Source organism: Podarcis liolepis, assembly GCF_965112155.1.
Source record: "Podarcis liolepis genome assembly, chromosome: 4".
NCBI classification, from domain to species: domain Eukaryota; kingdom Metazoa; phylum Chordata; class Lepidosauria; order Squamata; family Lacertidae; genus Podarcis; species Podarcis liolepis.
The window spans coordinates 56,884,647-56,903,184 of NC_139558.1; the positions used below are offsets into that span (position 1 = coordinate 56,884,647).

General features: G+C 42.3%; 1 long non-coding RNA gene across 1 annotated transcript; it reads right to left on the bottom strand.

The window, feature by feature from the left end:
• Positions 1-7,398: 7,398 nt before the first annotated feature.
• LOC310705661 lies at positions 7,399-18,113 on the bottom strand. Its single transcript, XR_014525439.1, has 3 exons — positions 17,983-18,113; positions 9,470-9,568; positions 7,399-7,488 (listed from the first exon to the last, which is right to left on the bottom strand). It is a non-coding gene; the product is annotated as an uncharacterized lncRNA (long non-coding RNA).
• Positions 18,114-18,538: the final 425 nt, after the last annotated feature.

Here is an 18,538-nt window from a genome sequence, read left to right on the forward strand (position 1 = left end):
CCTGCGGGTGTGGCGGTAATTCTGCAGTTCCATTAAGGCCCATCCTTGGTTGACTGGGGTTTGGGTTGCAGTGCCAGCTTGATCTTGATGAGAACTAAGCAAAATATGCTCCAGTAGTTTTACATGCGGCACCCTGATATATGCATTTCATTATTCAGACCGTTAGTCTCAAAAATATTGCTGCATCTGTGAGTCATCTACTATGATGAAGCCTAGTTCCTTCCAGGACGCAATGAAATTAGTCTCTTACAAGCACAATATCATATTAATAGCACCACTTCTGAATTCTTTCTTTCTTTCTTTCTTTCTTTCTTTCTTTCTTTCTTTCTTTCTTTCTTGTAGGAATTAAAATTTAGAGCCGATTATTATCAAGTGCCAAAGGCAGAAGTATTTCTGCTCCTCCTCCTCCTCCTCAATAGATGTTTTAATATTGTAAGATTATATTGTAATTTTCAAGTAAGATACCACCTTCTCCATAGCAATATATTAGCACCTAAGGAAATACTGACTACTCATTCTCCAAGTGCACAGGCGGAGAGTATGCACAGAACTAGCCACAAAATGGATCTCTTTTCTTAGAGATTCACTTGTATGTGAACCTAGTGATGCAGATAGGTAACTTTAGACTCTTGACTTCATGATCTTACTGGGGGGGGTCTCAATTTTGAGATGTGTATGACTTCCTTTACTTCAAAATGTGGCAAGCCAGCTCTGTTGTGCTTGGGGGTCTTTCCTGCTCATTCAGCTGAGTGGTACCTTGGATGTCTGCCCTAAAGTCCTGTCCTGATGGCACTACTTCTGGAGTCTAAACAATCTTGTAGCAGGTGGTCTGAGGTAGAGCTGAGATGGAGCAGGCAGGATCAGTGCGATTTGAAATCTTGTTGAGTTTTAAATTTTCTCATTGCACAGTGCAAAATCAGTGTCCTAAATTCAACTAACAAGAGCTACCCAAGAGAACATATTAATGTTTTGTTACACACCACCCCAATCTCTGAGTAGTGAGAGATTCCAGGGGTTCAAGTCACTTCTCCAGGGTTAGGTTTCATTGGAATGAGGGGAAGTGGAGACTGTGGCAGTTTTATTCACACACATATACAACCTGAGCCTAAGATGGAGCAGATCACAGCATTAGTGCCCCCAAAGGCATTGGAATCACACATTAATCAAGCATGGGCCTGCCTCTCAGCTTCTGCCTGCAGCCTGCTTCCAGCTCAGCTCTCTCTCACATACACCTTGCCATTGTCATTCTAGGTCTCAGTCAGGTGAAGGTGGTGGTGAAAGGCCCACACAGTAGCCTGTGATTATGGTACTTAACCTTTGACCATACAGCCTTTTTGCCTAAACACAAGGTCAGTGCTTAGGTGGCATCTATGGCCATTATCTCACAAAGAAACTTGCCTGACGGGTTCAACAGTGGAGTCCTCCATTAGATTTTAATCCTTACTTGGGTACATGACTCCAAGATTTAGAGGGGCCTCGTGTAACGGAGGTGTTGTTTGTAAGGTGAAAAAAGCGGCCAGCTGGAAGAATGTTTAACGGCAAGTAAAGGATGTCAACTGGACTCTAAATAAGAAATGATGTGGCAATCTGAGGAAATGACGATGATTATATGTTTGGAACAGGAGCAGGAAACCTGAGTTTAAGAAATTGTATTAAATTAATTTGGTTTGATATGCAATACAGTAATTTGGAAAATTAATAAAAATAATTGGGGATAAAAGATGAATAAGAGGGGCCTCAGGCACCAGTTGGACCGACCTTTCCCCCACCAAAACAAACCAACCAAAAAACCCCCAACTTACAACAGTATATACCATGGAACTGAAGAGAATGAGTATTGGATGCTGTGTGAATTTCATTATCTCTGCACTGGACAAATTGGGAACGAACCTTGTGATGCGTCAAAGCAATCTGATTTTGTGCAAAGCAGAAGCCAACCCACTCTGCTTTTCTCCCCTTTTTATGGGCATCTCGTCAACACTGGCAAGGAGAGATATTTCACTGTGAGCAAATCAAGCACATACTTCAGATGCTGATACTCCCCACCCGCCACCCACCAGCTGTTGTGGTGAAATCCTGAACATTCAGTCTTCCTTGAGTTCACCTGGGAGACTAGGGATATTTTTTGATATTCAGAAGATGCCATATGTTTGCATTAATACAACTACAAATTATTCCTTCCTTGTTGATTTCAAGACATCCAAGGGAATACTGATTAATATTGCGAAATATGAAGCATGTTCACTGTCTGAGGATGCTGCCGCCATTCTAAATAACTGCACACAAGGAAGCAGATTTGGAAGATAATTCATTAAAATTACCAGAAAAATCAAATAAGACAAATTCCATTTTGAATGTTCAAGAGGACATGTCCTTTGGGATGCTGTTGAACATCTTCCAGTTATTGTGGGCATAAATGCAAATTGTGGATGCTGGATATTTCCTAAGAGGCCACAGTTATATTTTCCCCATTTATGCCTAACAACATAAATGGGGGGGGGGGGTTATAACTACTTTGAGGTTTGATGTGGGGTTTTTTTACAGTAAAGTGGTATATAAATTGTATGGATTAAATAAATAAGCAAGCAAGCCCTGCCCTGGAATGTGTCTTTCTACCCAGGAAATCTGTCCTTTGCTACCCCACCAAATTTCCCTTCCTTTGCCTTGAGGAGTCACCAAACATAACTGGTGGACTGTTTAACTTGACAGGCCTAACTTAACCTCATGCCACGGGATAACCACATACTACAGTATTCCATTTAATGAAGTAAGCAGTTCCCTTAGAGAAAGGACAATTCATGATGAGTACCAAAGTGGAAACCCTGATTTCTATGCCCTACCGCAACTTCAGCCCTCTGCAGCCTACTTGGTAAAGGGTAGAGGGGCATTTTAGGGATCGGCACAGACATAATTCTAGTCACAGGCTACTTGAAAAACAACTGCCCAGGGAACCACCTAGCTGCTGACAATGACTCACCACATAGAGCAGCCTCCATAAAATGGTGTCTCTTGCAACTTCCTACACAGACGGTTGAATTTATGAACTGGTCCCTATCGATATCCGTCAGTGTGTATAGAAGTTTAGAGCAATTAAGTTATCTGTTTAACAAACAAGCCATGTGTCCATTGTGGTTAAAATGCATTAACTTAACATTAGAAATCAACACACCTTGCATTTTCTTGAATTTTAATTCTCATTTGCATTTCTACACAGCAATAATTAGATTTATGGCAAATCCACTGTGAGGCTCTCATAACTATATTTGTATCTGCTTGTAAGGAGAAAGAGATATCACTCATGGTCATCACTAGCTATTAATCTGATGGCAATTCTGAAGTGAAAAGGAGCTTCCAGTAGTCTCACTGAAGGTTTCAAAGTTCTTACCTGAAATACTAAATGACCCCAAGATTGTCAGTTTTATTTTTAAATCAGAGCTGGAGCAATGTTCTGTACAAATCAGTTATTATTTCACTGGATGTCTTTGTGATTTTTCCTCCCGCTGTGAAAACATTTCTTTTGGGGGGCTATGTGCTGGTTTGTTCAGATCTCTTTGCTTGTTTAATCATTTCAAAAGAATGTGAAGTCTGCTTATTTTTATAGCACTGAGGTGCTGGCTATTCTTAATACCACACATAAAAAGGCGTTTTGCACCCTTTTTGGCTATTGGCCTGTTTCCTTGTTTTTGCTGAGACACACTGCAAGCATTATGCTGTTCTTTGGCTAGAAAGCATGAAAACAGTTGGCTGGTAAATAAAGCTTGTTAGGCAAAGATATGCATGGGTTTTGTGCCTGCCCATGCGGCCCCTTCCCTCCTCCTTTCTGAGTGTGCAGCAAAGTAAGTTCTCCTGCATGAATTTGTTCTGGACCCAGAACATATTATTTCCACATTCGGAACAAACCAGAATCTGAAATGAACCTCAACTTGTGCTTTCAGATTATTGTGTGTTCCTAATGTGTCAGCTGAGGTGACTCAGACACCGCCTTCTGTCACCAAAGAACCATTGGCTTCAGGGCATATCAATTTTGCCAAAATAATATGTCTGTTAATTTCACAGCATCTTGGAGCTTGTGCAAACATGGAAAGTCCTCAATACAACAAAAACTGAATTTTCTGTTGTTGCTGATTGAATTTATTATTGGTCTGACTTTTAAAAACCTCAGGTTGTTGAACTGTTTTAGTTGACTTGCCTGAGATCCCCTGAAACATCAATTCCACCTTTGAAATGTCCGGGAAAATCCGGGTGTTTGGCAGTCCTATTTTATCTTTTATGTTGGCTGTTGCCCATCTTGTCTTCTCTGAATCCCTTCATCCTGCCCTCTGCTACTCCTTAACTTTTTGTAACCCATACAAGATGCTGCTGTCAAGGTTACTTTACTCATCATTGTGACCATGTCATCATTCTCTGAAAAGCTCCACTCTTCTGTCACATCAAGTTACCGTTTCTGTCTCAGCCAGCAAAGGGGAATAATTTTGTTTATTCGCACACAACAGCTACCGTCACTTGGCATGCTGTCTTCCTGATAGTTTTTTGTTGTTTGTTGTTGTTTCAAGAGGCTCTTTTGATGATTCATCATCTCATCATCAAGGCACTATATAAACCCAATTGTTTCACATTAATTGCAACATCATTGGGGTGCCACTAGCATTATTAGCTTGAGACATGAGTCCTTGCCTGACTTGGAATCACAATGATCTCAAGTACCAGTAGTGTGATAGTGAGAGTCTCAATACTTTCCTACCCTGATGCTTTTGCTGCATATTAATGCCTATTTAATGCACAGCATACCTGTGTGCATTCACAGCCAGGAACTGGTGCGGCTGCTCATTTATAGCACTAAAAGCTCTCCATATTCAAGATGAATTGTTTCCCTTGCTTGGCTGTTGCAGAGTTTCATGTCTAATCATCTGAATGCTGTCATCTGACAGTTGTCACAATCATGCTGTTCCAGTATAGCAAACTACACAACTATGAAACTGCTGTGAGGCATTCTAAAGCCACAATGTCAATCTAAGCTAGAACATATTAATCCAAACCTACAACGCAAAGGATCTAGTCATGCCAAGTTGAAAACACACACACAAGTGATCCTAGGAGGAAAGAGTGAAGAACAATTGAAAATCAAAGGGGTATGAGTGAGGGATAGGGGAGCAATTCAGTTTAGTTCACATTTTAATGAAATCTAATTTGCAGTTCCTGAAACAAGACACAAACCGAAGCGGAACTATCCTTCAAAATTCACTCTTCTCCGATTTTTTGGGATGTAGTTCTCCAACCCAAACATGTGTATAGAAATTCAGGTATTAGAGGAAAGTGTCCATTAAAATGGACTTATATGGGGAAATATCTTACAAAATCTATTAATAAGGCAAATTTGCATGCATGAATATGTATACTGTATTAGGGAAAATAGGCACTAAAATGCTGATTTTTTAAAAAATCACACATTGATTGTGGAAATCTGGTCAATTGAATTTATGACTGAAAACATTAGAAGCTGATAGAAATTTAATTGACAGCTTCATTCATCCTGAGTGTGAGCAAGACTCTCACTGATCTTACATCAACTTCCCTGGCTCCTAATCTATTTCCAGATCCAGTTCAACATGTTCATGACCTTTAGAGCCCTGAGTGGCTTAAGACTAGACTATCTCAATAACTACTTACTTCCATACAAACCTGATTGGTTGTTAAGATCTTCAGTGGAAGCATTTCCACAAGTCATGTTGCTATCTGAGGTGAGGTGGTGGCTTGTGACAGGTGACACTTACTCTTTGGGAGCTTGAACTGTTATGGGGGCCTCTTCGCAGCCAGCCATCAGGCCTGGGTAACCACTGTTATCTTCTTCAGTGGAGTTGTTCCATGACAGATCACCACATCTTTACAACATCTGTGCTACTGACTGTCAAACTTTGAAATTGTTTTATATATATATAATATCAACAATCAATTTGAGTCATGCGACTCAAATTGGGTCTTCTAGAAGCAAAATGGTTAAGCAATATGGACTAAAGTCACTTCTGGGCCCCTCTGAGATTAATTTAAGCTTCATTAGTTTCATAGCAGATCTGCCCCTGATTATACGTAAAAGAAGCCTGGGGATAATGGCCCCTATTGTAACATGATACAGTGGTACCTCGGTTCTCGAACGTAATCTGTTCCGGAAGACTGTTCTAGTTCCTAAATGTTCAGAAGCCAAGGCGCAAAGGGCTGTCTGCAAGTTCAATTAAGAAAAATGAAAAACATGCAGCGGAAGCCGTTCAACTTCCAAGGTGTGTTTGAAAACGGAAGCATTTACTTTCGGGTTTTCGGAGTTCAAGTTCCAAAACGTTCGTCAACGGAGACATTCGAGAACTGAGGGTACCACTCTAATAAAGTAACTACTATGATCAATTGTCATCCAACTTCCTGTCCCTAATAGTTATTAATCATTGATTTCCAAATACTCGCCAGTTTATGTTTCAAAAGTGCTTGGCAAAGTTGCACTCTTCCGCATAAAAATAAGCTGGGACCATGAATGCATAAAAGGCAGTAATAAATACAATATTATTTCTGATCAGCTCTCATTATTTCCCTTTCAGACTTACTGACTTGTAAACAATGGATGCACTCATTTGAAACTTAAGTGCAGACCCTCCATTCTAACAGCGCAGCACCAAGAGCAATTCTCAGTGTGCATAATTGATTAATCTGCTTTTCTATTCTGAATTAATTTCTGGATGTGTTCTGATGTTCTGTTCCTGACTTTTAAAAGATAGAGAATTAACAGGAAGTTGAAAACAGCAGTGTAAACTGGTACGAGGGCAGTAGGCTTGCAATATTTCAAAAAGTCAAATTCCTGACACCCCCAACAGTTCACAGAATAAAATCAAGATATGAAACTACAAAACACCTAATAAAATAAAAACAGCAACCCAATTACCCCCCCCCCCACAAAAAACCCACACATTTTAAAAGGGCATAGGATGTAAATCAGATCAACCAATGGCCTGGTTAAAAAGGAACGTATCTGCCTGGCGCCTAAAGGTGTATAATGAAGGCACAGCCTCCCCTCCCCAAAAGCAAACAAACAAAAAATCAACACCCCCCCCCTCCAGTGTCTCCAAGAGCCAATTCTTCTTCTACTACTAGGAGGGAAAGAAAGGGAGATGCTTTGCTGATATCCCCACCCCCCCACTTCGGGAGGGTGGGACTGAGGGGGTGAGTTCCTTTGGACCTGCTCCCAAGCAAGTAGCCACAGGCACCTTGTTCCTTTTTTGGCCGGGCTCCTCACCTCCTGGAAAGGGGAACAAGTGTCCTCCTCAAGGCAGCAGCTGTGGCAGCTTCGAGAAGGTAATGCAGTGATTCTTGAGCAGGGAGGAAGGTGGGGCAGGATAACTGAGTCGTCTTTATTTTCCTCTCTGGATGGCTGGAGGGCACTTGGGGCTGCTCTTGCCCTCTTGCCACCGTCCTCCACGCTTCCCTCTTCCTCCTCCTCAGTTGTGGCTGCTGAATGAGGGGAGGCAGGAGCACGCTTTGGGTCTCCCATGGAAGGGTGGACATTCCTTCCGCTGCTCAGCGGGGGGGACGGGGACAGAAAACCGGGGGGAAATCCTGGGACAGAAAGCCGGGGGGAAATCCTGGGAAATTCCGGACATCTCTTATAATTCAAGTTTTCCCTCAGGACGCCGTTTTAGGTGACCGATTTCCTGACCTGTCCGGAATTTTCCGTATGTATGGGAAGCCTAGATAGATAAGCAGTTGCAGTGAGCTGGTGCTTCTGTCTAGACCAGTGGTTCTCAACCTTGTGTCCCCAGATGTTTTTTTGGCCTACAACTCCCATGATCCCTAGCTCACAGGACTAGTGGTCAGGGATGATGGGAGTTGTAGGCCAAAAAATCTGGGGACCCAAGGTTTAGAAAGGCTGGTCTAGACTCTCACAACAGAGGAGAGGAGCCTACAGCTGAAAGCTATGTCACCTGTATTCTATAAAGCTAGGGTTGAAAGGTCAGGAGCATCCCCAGATCCTTGAGATTTGAGGGACCAAACCCAAGAACTAGGGGCAGTTTGTGGTGATGTCATGGGGGGAGACTCCTAGTGATGTAATTGGGTGGGTCAATGAGACAGAGGTGAGGAGGGAGAGAAGAATGGGGGAGAGTAGGACATCCTCCCTTAGCGTCTATCCGATAATTTGCATCCAGCTCCTGTCAGGCTAGACCTTGCAAGCTGTGTGCATTTTCAATATATATTCTTTTAATTAAAGGCTTTCTTGCCTACCTGGAGATTCAAGTGTTCCACCTGCTACCTGGAAGAGGTGAGGAAAAGCTGGAGGCTTCAGATCAGACCTGGATGTTTGGCAACCCTACACAAAGCCCACATTCAGGGCCCTATGCACATACTGTATAGTGAGGCAGCTGTGTGTATACTTAGTAGGAGCATGGTGTTAGAGGACACAAAGCTGTGCGTGCCACATGCACCCCTTAAAGCTATCCTCCTGCCCTCAGATGGAGTAGGGAACATTGCCTGCCTCATCTCCCATTTGCAGTAAGATTTAGCTTCCAGTCTGGTTGGTTTCCGCATGTGGACAGTCTTAAGCTCTTAAGACTTTTTGTCTCAAACCAGCATCTTGATTTATCCCTGGAAAGCAATATGCAATCAGCATAGTTACCAGAACCATAATATAATATGCTTCCAGTGCCAGTCATCTCAAGGAAATGGTCTGTCACATTCTGTACTAGCTGAAAATTCTGAACAATCATCCGTAGTAATATACATGGAGTACATTGCAGCTGTCTAGTTGTGCAGTTATGAAGGTACAAATGACAATTGCTAGACAGGATTGCAGTGAGCTACGTATGTCCGGGAATCTCATGTCAATGGGAGTCTCTCTGCATGTTGTTGTGGTATGCAAAGCATACCAGGCCAATGCTGAAGGTCCATTAAAAGGCATGGGTAAGATCCTCATGGCCAAACTAGATGTGATGTTGGTTGTGTGAATGCAGGAAAGTCTGATCATCACTGTTACCATGAAGAGTGGGGCAGAGAAAGAGAAAATGTAACTTTCTCTGCCATGGTCAAAAGAACTCTCTGTGAAGCTGCTATTTGCATTCTAATGGAAGCTCTTGCTGACACCAATGGATGCTTCACTTGAAATGCAAATAGCAGCTTTTCAGGGAGGAGATTTTTGTCAGGACTGTGGTAAAGAGAGAAATAGTTAAAATGTGCCTATCCAGCCCCACTCCACAATCCTGAGGCTACTTGGATATCACCAGGGCTGCTATTTACATAGGAAAAAATGTGCATGTCAATTGCATTCACCCAATTAATGTCACATCTACTTTGGCCCCTGTTGCTAGACATCAATAACAAGATTGACTTGCATGGAAAACAGTGTTTTACTTTTAATGCCTATTAAGATGCACAGATAATATTATATGTATAAAGTACAAGATAATGCATTTATGTATCACATGTTTAACACAAGACATACTTTATAAAAGGCTTGCATAGTGCAGGACCAGATGCTGTTACTGGGCAGATTTTTATTACAGCTGGAGAGAGCAAGCTTCCCCATTGGCCTCATATGTGTCTGATGAAATAAAATGTAATGAGAACACTGCTTTATTAATCTGTGCACAACCAGGCTGCTGAAGAAACAGATCACTAGAATATCTGCCAACTGCAGTATTTTATTGGCACAAAGATCAATAAATCCAGTGTGCTTTTCTTTTATGAAATTTTCATGAAAAGGAATAAATGAGCTATTTATGTCTACAGTATATATTTGCATCCTGCCATAACTTAAGGTTACTTTCCCAGCCCTCTGAGATTATTATATTAACTAAGGTCTTCCCAAGTTTAGTAACTGGATTATGTTTCAAAGTTATAGCTCAGCCAATTGGCCGTTATAGCACATAATGATGAAATCACAAAGGATCAAGATTCAAGCATAACCAAATATAGTTGTTGTTGTTGTTGTTATTATTATTATTATTAAAAATTTAATTAGTGACCAGGAAAAGCACCATAAAAGTCATCCACATAAGGTCACTTTGACAATATCAACGACTTCAGATAAGGTGCAAAATTTGCCACTCAGCTAGTTATGAAAGGTATTCCATAACCTAGAAAGGCCAAACTGGTGAACCTAATCCAAAAACTAAGAAACCCCTTGATTTGACCAAAATACAGTTTATTTTGTTGCATCTTATCCAGAGGAACATGTGGCTTGAACCACATCAATGTCGTCTCACCCTCTTGACTTGGTAATGACATGAGAAATTTTGAACATTTATTTTCCATATTTATTCATTTTATTAAAACATCTATGTTCTGCCCTTTTGGTGCAGAAGCACCACTGTATAGCAAAAGCACAACCAGTATCTCATATTGGAAAACCATGATGAATCTGGTAAGTTACCTTGCTAGAATTATTGAGCAGGATGCCTCTAAGGACATGAAACTATGCATTAGTTTCCAGTACTAGAATTGAACTGTGGTCACAGTCTTTTCACATAAAAATTCACTTCTGGTTAGGGATGGGGAAGAAATTTGAGCCGGTTTGCATTTATAGGTGAATCTACCTAATTCACACATTCTGAAACAATGCATGTGAACAAAAACACAGCCAGCCTTTGAAATTCATATTTCTCTGAATTTTGCCAAGTAAGAGGTACAAAATGCATATACTAGGGTAGAGTTCATAAAAATGCATATTTTAAAGGAAATAACATAAAAATGCATTATACTAGGGGCAAATTGCTTTTGCAAAAACTTGTATATTGGGTAGACATGGACAAATATGTATTTTAGGAGAAATGCAAACCAAAATGCTGCTAAATTTTGATGAGGACTTTAAAAAAACATAATTTACAAACTGGTGTAGAAGTGTGGAGAACTGAAGATTGTGGAAATGAAAAAGGGAGAGAAACTGAAATGCAGAAATTCACCATTCCCTACCCCTGGTTAGCTTTCTTCATCAGCCTAAATTTGACAGGAGGGGAATTGTTTTCCTGAACAATTGAGAGTCAGAACCTGTTGCCAATCTATAGCAGAACATCCACAGATCTACCTGTAGATCCCGGTCTACCTTCTGCCCACTCCTGAAGACATGAGGAACTATATGGACATTGTATTATTTGAGGCTATGACTATTTCAGCTTTTTCTGAAAGAGAACTTCTCTCTCTTGTTGCTATGACAACATTACCTGTTTTTTTCCTACATTTCCTGGAACCAAACTATAAAGTTCTTTTGTAGAACTGAGGTTAGCATTCTCTGTTCTTTGTACAGAACTCTATCCTTAATAAAAACAACTTTGATCCCCAAGCAAGAAAGTTTCATTTGTGGGATAAAGTACAGCATTGAGTTTTTCTTCATCCGTCGCAGTAAAGTTTGGAACACTTTACTCTTCCCAGTCCTCTGGCACCAAAGAGATAAATTGCTATTACCTGGTACGAGATTAGATTGATTTATAATTGCTATACTTCAAAATGCAGCACAATAAACTTGTGTTTTTTTAGTTAAAGAAAAACTGTGTAGGGCTCCTGAAGTACAAGGCCGCTAAAACATCCTTTGTGGATGAGAAATAATAAGGGTATTATGGGTACATTTAAAATTAGTGGGAAATTGCTACTGGCTTCAATGAGATGTGGATTGCATTCTCTGTTGTTATAGCGTGTTTCCATTCTCTCAGTGCATTAGAAAAGGTGGATATGCATTTTCTTGTCCAATTATGAAGACGGGCTGAGAGCAGCTATTTGTCTGCTAACATGATATAACAGGTCTGTAATGCAGCAAGTCTCCACTCCGACTTCTTTTGAAAACAAATGATGCCTTCATTTGTCTGCCATGAATAAATGACATGCATACAACTGAATCTGGATCTGGATGTTATCCTGAAGATTCAGAGCACGCTGGGCTGTATTTAATCAACATGAATGCCCAGATTATAAAAGTTGCTAAACCAAGAGCAGAATGGCCTGCTGCTATATGGGGGTGGATGCTTTCAACAGCCAGGACCAGCATCAGTCGGTAATAATAATAATAATAATAATAATAATAATAATAATATAATAATAATAATAATAATAATAATAATAATAATAATTATAATTATTATTATTATTATTATTATTATTATTATTATTATTATTTATTTATACCCTGCTCATCTGGCTGGATTTCCCTAGCCACTCTGGGTGGCTTACAGCACATATAAAAAATTGTAACACATCAGACATTATTATTAATAATAATAATCTTTATTTATACCCCGCCCTCCCCAGCCAAGACTGGGCTCAGGGCGGCTAACAACCAATAATAAAAACAAGTTGATTGAAATACAACTTAAAAATTTCCCGATACAGGGCTGCCTGTAGTAGGCATTGTCAGGTAACTGTCAAGGCAGGGGGCCCACTGTCAACCTCCAGAACCTCCTGCTCTCCTCCTGGTTGCCACTGCCTGTCTGCTTCCCTCTCTGAACATGCAAGTGGAAACAAGGGAGAGGGGAATTGACTGGGCAACAAAGGTGAAGATGGTCCCATTCAGGGCATGTTGCCTAAGGTCCCTAAAACCTGGAGTCAGCCCTGGGAAGAACCACCCTCACCAGATGAATGGTGGCATGTCAAAAGACTGCACTGTACAGCAGAGAATTTGGTGGAGTGGGGATAGGCCAGGGCTCTGTCCAAGGCAGGATTCATTTACTGTGACATCCTAAAAGGCCAGCAAGACACATTGTCGATGAAAGCCTACTCTTGGATATGAAGCTCTGACAATAGCGGTGTTAATTCCAACTCTACAATTCTATGATTCTATGAAAAACAGAACAGCAGAATTATAAAATGGTGTTTCAGGTCTGCCCTGATCCACAAGCAAGGATACCAGAGGAACCTCCCTCAGTGTAAGCTATGACAACAGCTTGTTTCTAGAGGCTCAGGGTGTAAGGCTGTAGTCCTGCAGACGTTTGCTCACAATTTCAACAAGTAGTAGTTGTGAGCAAGGGTGCATCTTTGAAATACTATATGTAAAAGAGTAAGAGCAACAGCCAGACTGGTTTAAAAATATCCTCTCACCCCCACCAGAACAGCAGTTGAAACCCAGCAACAAGTCAAGCCTCATAAGGTTTTCCAAATGAGCTAACAAGCAAATAGGCTAAGTTTTCCAAAACAAATGCAAGAGACAAACAGGCAAACCACCCACCCGCCCATTCTTCAGGTTGGTTTTAGCTGCAATGGAGCAAGCAATAATATGCATTACTAAACTCAGAACACTATCTTCCCTGCTGTCCCCTATTTCCATTCATCAAGAAGGCCACCTTAGGATCAGTGGAGGCTAATTTATTTGGGCAAATGGGGCATCTACCCCACCAAGCTGTTTGCTCTCGGCCAGTTTAAGAAGCCTCCCTCTTTACTTACAGCCAGTCAAGGGATGGCCACTGGCTGTCAGCCCCCCCCCCAACATCTCAGTGCTGCCTTTGTATAATTCAGCAAGGATGAGGCCCTGCCATTGGCTCTCACTCCACCTACTGTTGGCCTGCCTGCCTTGCACCCTACCTATCCCATTGAACACCAGCCACCACTGCAAGTTAGGATGCTCTCCAAGGTGCTGATGGCAACAAGTCTCTCTTTTGTCCCCTAAAGACCAGTGCCAGTACTTCTGCATTGCCCAGAGAGAAACAAAATGGAGTAAAAAGACACACAGGAGGACCTTCTAATGGCAACGGTGTCAGGTCCAGTCCAAAGACAGTATTTCTTCTTTAGGTGCACAGAGATATGCATGAATGAAAGGGGAGAAGTCTTCATGTGTGTAGGGAACAGCCGTGCTGGAAGCACCACCAAAACAGAGGCACATCCACAACTTCCAGAAGAGTAGGCACTCCTGGAATTGTGCAGCTTGAGGCCAGTAACTGATCTGATTGTAGAGCAGATCCAGCTCTGGTTCCTGGGCTAGAGTTACGACCACTAGCAATCCTCATGCCAACACTGGGACCTGGCACTAAATTGTCTCAGTGAAGAAATTCATAGGATGGGAACATTTTAAAATATATATATTGGCCTTTTCCCTGTCATCAATGATCATAGAGCAGTGACTTTTTACTGCCATACAGTGATGTGACTAGAGCACTCTGGAAGTGCAGCAAGCCCTATCATGGCTATGTTTGTGGAAAACTTTTATTTCCCCTTACGCTACGCCAAATTAGTCTGTCTTATTTCTGCAGCTTTGAATTATTGTTAGGTTTATGGGGATTTTTTAAAACATTGCTCTATGATTTGTAGTGTGTTTTCGATCCCGGCTTGGGTTTTCTTTTGCACAGTGTGGATTAGAAACGCTAGAATGAATGAATAACTAAATAAAAACTCAACCTTAGCTTAATGAGAGTAAACCATCTTCATTAGCAGAAGGAATGCGTCATCATGTTCTTAAAATGACGTGCAATGCAACTCTGCATATGTCAAGGTTGGAAAAGTATGTCTAAAAGTATTTTCAAGTGCCTCTAGGAAACAGGCACAGATACTCTATCTAGCTCCATCTATACACTCCATAGGAAAACAGAGCCTTGGGAAGACATCAAAGGCACAACAAAGCCGATTAACTGAAACAGAAAAATCCAGCGACTCTGAAAGATCTGAGCTCTTGTGCAGTATATATTTTAACAGATGAACAATCTTCCTTCAGTTACCATTTTATTCTTCCCTTTTATGGAAGCTTATCAGATCTCACTGCTTGATTCCCTCAAATCTATTCATCTTTAAGACGTGCTGTTAAGAGTAGCAAGCAACTGAGAAGAACTGAGCTGGAGATACTGGTTCTTCTATCGAATGTATAATGTGATCAGATATGGATAGGAAATGAGGCTAGCCATGTATCATGTATACCCAGAATGATCTTGAAGATCAGAGTGTGGGTTCCTTTGTAGCCAAAATGGCATTATCCATGCACAGGCAGGAAGTAACAGCTGGCTTGGGGGAACTACCAGATTTGCAGGTGTAAAGGTTCAATACTTTTGTGGGGCAAGAGCACCAGAAGTAGAGGGTGCAGGAGAGACCCAAGCACAGCTCAATAAAGACTTAGCTTCCTCAGTGGCTACAGAATGCTGATTGATTGCCTGATTGGGCTGGCAGGGGGAGGGGCAGAAAAGTGAGTGGAAGGGAGAAGCAATGGAGTATTCAGAGCAGGAGCATTCCACACTGCAGCATTTTGTTGCACCTCCTACCAATACTTGCATAGCTTTGCATATAGAGTGTAAGCAACCATCATGCTCTCAAAACATTCACGTGATGGTTTAGAAAAGGAAAGGGACACATTGTTCATTATCTAGGCTATGGCTCTGTTTCTGGCTAGCCGAATCAATCTACCAACTCAGTTCACAGATTCGCTGATAGGTGGCCATGGATCAGACCAGTCTATGAAATGTTACAAACTGGGAGGAATTTTAAAAGGAGCCCAGTGAGAGAGCCATGGTAAGACTTCTTGAAATCCTTGCAACATTTCAAACCTTAATAAGGGCTCCCATTGGTTGGGGTCCTAACCTATACTTTGCATTATGGGAAAACCATTACAGCCTGTAGCATGATGCTGAATGTCAGAAGATTCAGGACAGACGAAAGAAAGTACCGTATTTTTCGCTCTATAAGATGCACTTTTCCCCTCCTAAAAAGGGGAACTGTGTGTGCGTCTTATGGAGCGAATGCAGGCAGGAGGCTCTGCTCAGCCGCGTGGAGTGTGTGCACGGCTCTTGGGGGCTTTTCCCCCGAGGAGGGAGAAGGGCTGCCCTTCTCTCTCCTGGGGGAAAAGCCCCCAAGAGCCACACACACTCTGTGCGCTCTTTAAAGGGAGTGCGGCTCTTGGGGGAGCCTTAGCCGCACGCAGCCTCTCCTGGGCAAAGGATGAAGGTTCCCCTTGCCCGGGAGAAGCTGCGCAAGGCTAAGCACGAAGCCAGGCCAGTGGCATTGCTGTGCTGCCATCCTGCTGGCTGTCCTGGCTTCTGGCTTAGCCTCGCAGCCTCTCCCGGGCAGGGGATGAAAGCAAGAAGCCAGGACAGCCAGTGGGGTCACTGCACAGTGATCCTGCTTGCTGTCCTGGCTTCTGGGATTCAGATTTTTCTTCTTGTTTTCCTCTTCCAAAAACTAGGTGCGTCTTATGGTCTGGTGCGTCTTATAGAGCAAAAATACAGTACTTCTTCACACAGCGCATAATTAAACTGTAAAATTTAATCCCACAAGATGGAGTGATAGCCACCAATTTAGGTGGCTTTTAAGAAGGATTAGACAAATTCATGGAGAATAAGACTATCAAGAGCTACTAGCAACAAAAGCCATGTCCTGTCTCCACTGTCAGAAGCAGAGTGCCTCTGAATACTATCTGCTGGAAATTACAAGTGCTGGGAGTGCAGCTGTACTCAAATCCTGCTTGTGGGTTTTTCACAGACATCTGGCTGGCCTTTGGGAGAACAGGATGTTGAGCTAGATAAGCCATTGGCCTGATCCAGCAGACTCGTCCTACGTTCTGACTTCCACATATTGTTCACGTGGAAAAGAAAGCACACCAGAGCCATTCTTAAAAGATTTCACAATCTATACTATCCATGGGCAACTTCACTTATGGGGCTACTTGGGCCCCTTTGTCCAGATCCCTTGATGGATGCTCAGACCACACTCCCTCCCCAAGCTCTCATAGTCCCTGCCTGCTCCATGCTCTTGTCAAGTACTTTGCCTGCTTGCAATGTGCCCTTGACCTGTGACCATGTCTCTTGCTTGCCTAGATGGAGGAAGCAGATACAGGTGTATAAGCACCTTCCTTCTGAATAGCAAGAATGTAGCCACAGAGCCTAGGACTTGCTGATCAGAAGGTCGGTGGTTTGAATCCCTGTGACAGGGTGAGCTCCCATTGCTCGGTCCCTGCTCCTGCAGTTCGAAAGCACATCAAAGTGCAAGTAGATAAATAGGTACCGCTCTGGCGGGAAGGTAAACGGCGTTTCTGTGTGCCAGAAAGTGGCTTAGTTCACCAGAAAGCAGCTTAGTCATGCTGGCCACATGAAGCTGTACACCGGCTCTCTTGGCCAATAAAGCGAGATCAGCACTGCAACCCTAGAGTCGGCCATGACTGGACCTAATGGTCAGGGGTCCCTTTACCTTTAGCCTATGGTAAGAAGAGCCACATCTGTTGCACCATCTGTTGCACCACATCTGTTTTGCCTCTGGCCACACGCATCACTGCCACGTCCCATGTTACTCAAGGCCACTTGAAAACATCCCTTGGGCTACCAAAGATTTCCCACCCCGACTGAGGCAATGGAGATTTTGCATTTCTTACAAGTTCCTTCTGAGAACACTGCTGCTATAAATATTTTAAACAAAGAACAAAATAACAAAGGCCAGAAACAGATACAAGTAAATAAATAAACAGATTTGAGTTTCTTTGGGGTTTTTTTAAACAATCAAGTGGTATATAAATTATATTAAATAAACAAATGTCACTTGTGAAAGAAACAGATTGTGCTCCTGCAAATATCTCTTGCACTTTGCTGCTGTTGTCTACTCCCTGGCTGTCTGTACTAGAGGCAAAATTACACAAGGCACAAGTGTGTGGTTGCATATGTACTGTAAATAATAGGTAAAGGACCCCTGGACAGTTAGGACTCCTCAAAGGAAACTATGGGGTGCGGCGCTCATCTCGCTTCAGGCCAAGGGAGCCTGCGTTTATCCACAGACAGCTTTCCAGATCATGCAGCCAGCATGACTAAACCGATTCTGGTGCATGGAGGACTGTGACGAGTGCCAGGGCGCAAATAAACACCGTTTGCCTTCCTGCGGCAGTGGTACCTATTTATCTACTTGCACTGGTTTGCTTTTCAACTGCTAGCTTGGCAGAAGCTGGGACAGAAAGCAATGGGAGCTCACCCCGTCGTGCGGACTCGAATTGCTGTCCTTCCAATTGGCAAGCCCAAGAGGTTCAGTGGTTTAGACCACAGCGCCACCCGCCTCCCTACCTTTACCTATAAATACTGTAGCACACACTAAAACTGCACTAATACTTCTGGGTCTTGACTTCTGTGGCCTGCTTTCCAAGACGGCTGTAGCTGTCATTCTGCAAGATCAGACACAGCAGTCAAAGTCTTCTGGATACGTGAGAAATTCTCCTGGGGAATTAAAAGGATAACCTGCATCAAGAACTAAAATTAAAAAAAATCATACCTAGTAATTACATCTTGTCCTTTAAATACTCTTTCAAGTGAATAAAACATGACATTGACATGGTTCTAACACTTTTTGGCTGCATCTAGAGGGTTTTCACTTCAGAGACGGCAAACAATAGGGTTAATTAGAAACATCTAACTCTCAAAATGCTGTTCCACAAGTTCAAAGCACCATTTCCTCTTCCACATCAAATCCTGTCACTCCCACACATACAAGCATACGGATAGTGGCACAGATTTTCCTTAAGAAAGCTAGCTGTTAAAAGGGGGGGGTATGGAAATATGGGGTAGGATGAAAGCCTTTCAAAGCAAACTATCTTGAAGGAAATTGCATCCACTGCAACAACGCACATGCTGCAGGGTTT